The sequence below is a fragment of the Piliocolobus tephrosceles genome, chromosome X (assembly GCF_002776525.5).
Source record: "Piliocolobus tephrosceles isolate RC106 chromosome X, ASM277652v3, whole genome shotgun sequence".
Taxonomy (NCBI): domain Eukaryota; kingdom Metazoa; phylum Chordata; class Mammalia; order Primates; family Cercopithecidae; genus Piliocolobus; species Piliocolobus tephrosceles.
Genome location: NC_045455.1, coordinates 22,992,908 through 22,996,536, shown reverse-complemented (window position 1 = coordinate 22,996,536; position 3,629 = coordinate 22,992,908).

Here is a 3,629-nt window from a genome sequence, read left to right as displayed (position 1 = left end):
AAAGAAAGAAAGAAAGAAAGAAAGAAAGAAAGAAAGAAAGAAAGAAAACAATGAAACAATGGACTTTGGGGACTTGGGGGAAAGTATGGGGGAGGCAAGAGATAATAGACCACAAACAGGGTGCAGTATATACTGCTTGGGTGATGGGTATGCCAGAATCTCACAAATCACCACTAAAAAACTTACTCATTTAATCAAATATCTCCTGTACCCCAATAACCTATGAAAAATAAAATGAATTAAAAAATAGACAACATAAAATCATTGATCTAAAAAAGCAACATTAAAAAATAGAAAATAAAAATAAAAATACGAGAGAACACTTCTCAACTCATTCTATGAGGCCAGTATTATCCTGACACCCAAACTAAAGACATTATAAATATAAAAGCACAATATTGTTTATGAATATAGATGCAAACGTTTTTAATAGTAGCAAACCATACCCGCCAACATACAAAAAGATTATAAAACATGACCAAGTGTAATTATCCCAGAAATAAAAGGTTGGTGTCACATCTGAAAATCAATTAAGGTAATATATATTAATAGAATATAGGACAAAAACCACATGATTGTCTCCATAGACACAAAAGCGTATCTATCTCCAAAATCCTAAAATTTATATGGAACCACAAAAGACCCAAAATAGCCAAAGCTATCCGAAGCAACAGAACAAAACTGGAGGAATCACACTACCTAAGTTTATATTACACTACAGGGCTATAATAACCAAAACAACACGGTACTGGCATAAAAACTGACTCATAGACCAATGGAACAGTATAGAGAATCCAGAATTCAACACTCTTTCATGATCAAAAAAAGAAAACACTTAAGAAACCAAACATGCAAGGGAACATTCTCAATCTACTAAAGGGCATCTATGGAGAAAAACACAACATAATAATCAATAGTATGAAAGATAAAACATTTTCTCACAAATCAAGGACAAAACAGAAATTTCTGTTCTCATCATTTTAACATTGTACTATAGGTTCTAGCCAGAAAAATTAGACAAGAAAGAAGTAAAAGACATCCAGAGCAGTAATAAAGACAGATTAGAAAGGAAGACATAAAATTTATCTCTATTCATGTTGGAGTATTTGTATATAAAAAAATCTTAAGAATTATAGTAAAAAACTTATTAGAATTAATAAACAAGTTTAGCAAGATTGCACGGTACAAGATCAATATGCAAAAATCAATTGCATTTTTTTCACACTAGCAATTAACAATTTTAAAATGGAATTAAGAAATCAATTCCAGTTTCAATAGCACCAAAAAGAAGAAAATACCTAAGGAGAAGATATTTATAAAACACAAATATCAGATAAGACTGCTGTCCAGAAAATGTGAAGAGATTTTACAAGTCAATATCAAGAAAAAAAAAAAAATCTGACTTTTTAACAATGGGTAATAAATTGGAAGAAACGTTTCATCAAATAAATTACACAAATGGAATCGTCATCATTAAGGGCACATCATAAGTCAATAGGGAAGTGCAATTTACAACTACAATGAGAAACCACCACACCTACTAGAATAGCTGAAATTACGATGAATGCAGTACCAAGGGAAGGGGGGCAACTGAAACTTTCATAGATTGCTTGTGGGAAAGCAAATAGTAAAGATACTTTAGCAAACAATTTGAACATTTTTTATCATCAAATACCTGCCATATATCCCACCAATCTTCATCCTAGATATTTGTTCAAGAAAAACAGAAGCATTCATTGATGTAAAAATAGCTTAGGCATCAATCATCAGGGTAAAGAATAAACAAATTGTTGTGTGTGTGTGAGAGAGAGAGAGAGAGAGAGATTCTCCTTATATACATATATCATTGATTCCATTGAGATATATGTATATTTCCATGGATATATATACACACTCCATTTATATATATATATATATATATATATATACACACACACACACACACACACCATTTATATATATATTTCATTTTTACATATATTCCATTTATATATATATATATATATCTCAATAGAATATCATTCAGCAATTGAAAGAATGAACTACTGACATATGCAAAGACAGGGAAAAGGTTCAAAAATATGCTAAGTGAAAGAAGCCAGACAAAAAGGAATGCACTGTAGAGAGAACGGAGGCCCCTTGTCAGGAGCCACATGTAGAGGGAAGGCATTAGCTGCAAATGTACATATGGGAAATATTGGGATGAGGAAAATGTTCTATATCATAATTGTGGCAGTAATTACACATTTGTTAATAAACTTATCAAACTTAAAGTAGATAAATTGTATGTTATCACATTATACTTCAATAAAGATGAAAATAAGCACATTATCTTCCAGGCATGTCTTATGTCTAAATCAAAGAAAAACATTAATTGAAACTTTAAAATGTATTAAACCTTAGGACAAAATAACAGTATATGGTATACAAAACATATTTCCACTGGATTATAATGTTCATATCTGATTAACTCACCACTTAATTTTGGTTTTGCCTTTTAAAATAAAAATTATTTTATTTCTCTAATGCATCATTAACTAACATATACATCCCTTGTTTTTCCCAATTTAAAATAATGAAAATTAAAACAGAAGTCGAGATGAGTATCGACTTGCATTTATTTTCTAGAAAGCAGTGGAAGACATTAAAAAATTGATTTCTGAAATTCAATGTGAACTCTATTATTTTCCTTTGCGAATATTTTAATGTTTTTTTAACTTGTCCTTTTGTAAAGGTATAAAAGTACACTGAAAATCTCTTTATAAAGAAATAGCTTTTTAAGTATATTCACTTTTCAACTCACTTCATTTTTATAAATACCCTGTCATCTCTAAACACACACACACTCCACATACATACACAATTAAAGTCTCAATTTATCTTCAAGGGTAAATTATATAAGTTTTATTCATTGTTTTTGAAGCTTCAGTAATTACCTGGAAACTTAAAATCACCTTAATATAGAATCAAGGTTTCAAGAAAAATCTCTACTGAATATTCCATAAGATAAAGTATTCCTGTGTAAATTAATAGTTCAATTAATAACTTATTTTTTCTGAAGTGGAAAACTTACTGCTCCAGGAATTTCACTTCCATCTAGTCAAAAGAATGCAAAAAGCAAACTTTTCCTTTTCTAGGGAATTAATTGCTCCATATTTTCAGTGTCTGGAAGGACATGGCTGATAATTAATCTATGAATATTCTGAGTACATACGATCTAAATAGACATGGTAGGTGAAATAGGCATAATTTGTGACTTATGGGCTTCTAAATTTCACATGCTTCACCCCTTAAAATCTAGATCTCCACTGTATTTTCAGTACATCTCCTCTCAACAAATAATTATTTACCATTGTTTTCCTTGAAATATTGAAATCACCTTTGAAATGTGTTTCCCAGACAAAATAAAATTGGCAGGCATTGTTAGCCATTAATATCTAAGTAAAAATTTGTTTATAATGATTAGCATCCATGAAAATCTTCAGTGCACAAGACAAGATACAGGATGAAGGAAACAGACAGCAATATAACTGATGACTCAAACCTTTGCATTTTGGCTTCTTTCCCAAATAGCCTACTCTATTTCTTAATAATGATGGGTGTTTTTCAACATTAATCCCCATGCTCCT